The sequence below is a fragment of the Pygoscelis adeliae genome, unplaced genomic scaffold (assembly GCF_000699105.1).
Source record: "Pygoscelis adeliae isolate BGI_AS28 unplaced genomic scaffold, ASM69910v1 Scaffold175, whole genome shotgun sequence".
Taxonomy (NCBI): domain Eukaryota; kingdom Metazoa; phylum Chordata; class Aves; order Sphenisciformes; family Spheniscidae; genus Pygoscelis; species Pygoscelis adeliae.
The window spans coordinates 4431313-4432576 of record NW_008824941.1 but is presented as its reverse complement, the minus strand read 5'-3'; positions in this window follow the sequence as shown (position 1 = coordinate 4432576).

Here is a 1264-nt window from a genome sequence, read left to right as displayed (position 1 = left end):
CTGAATAAACTGTATAAAAGTAGCTCTGGCTTTTTTTTTCAGGTCTTGACCATGCTGTAGCTTTCTTAAATATGCATGGTGAACATTTGTATGAAAATGACCTATTTAATGGGAAAAAAAGGACTAGAGATGGGACCTGGGACTTGCCTTTAGGAGTGATAATCCTCTACCATCTTCCTCTCCCTTTACTACCTTGTAGGAAGAGGCAAATACAGAATTGTTAAAACTATCAACCCCAATGTGACAGCCTCATTCTGTGGTTAACGGCTGGTTTGAAGTCTGTGGACCACATGAATAGCAATTGCTTTGGCCTTTAGTAATGTGATACAACGTCAGAAAATGCCTCTATGATGAGGGAGTGACATAAAGAAAAGCCTTTTCTCCTTTCCTTACTTCCAGGGTGTCCTCACAAGCAAATATGAAACTGAAAAGTAGCATAGCAGAGTGGATTTGCATGGGGAGTGAGCATCAAGAACTCCACCCACAGAATTTCTTTTCTCTTTTTTTTATCTGAGAACCATCATGCATCAGGACCTCAGAAAGGAATTTCCTATTTAAAGACTTAGGGTAAAATATTAAATCCCTAGCAATAATTAAAACATGTAAGTAAAGTGTTTGTCCAGTGGTGTGTTGACACATCTGGAACAGCTGGAGAAACACTGTTGTCATCTCCCCCCTCATCTTGGTCTGGTGGTCCAGAAATATTGCACCTGCATTACTGATCACTTGCAAGATCTGGGTTTCACCAGGTCTCACTAACCTTAACAGCAATTATGTGTCCAATTCCATCAGTAAGCAGCTTTGAAAAATTCCCATTTATGTGCGTAACACGCTTTGCCTGAAAGCTGAGCCACCTCCCAGCGCACACAGGTCAGCCTGCTTTATGTTACTGGCCACTGTTCTTAGCAGTCCTGCCTGCTGTAAATTGAAAGCGCCCCCCTAGAATTATGAACTGGATGTAAGATGATTTTAGCGTGCATTTTCCAGGGGATTTTTATGACGTGATCTGAAGAGGAAACTATTAATTCAGCCAGAGAGATTAGCAATAGTGACTGCACTACTCAGGACAACATCAAGGTTCTCTTCCTCCCCAACAGCCTGGCAAAGACAGCCATGTGGAACTTGAAAGCCTCTTCTACGTCTTTAAGCAGGCTTTCATTTTTCATTTTGTGCAGTGTGTCCTCAGTGTTTGGTATTATAAATGAGCAGCCTGTGACCACCCCTCCACTCGGCAGAGCTCTCATGTAGCACCGCAGAGCTCCGG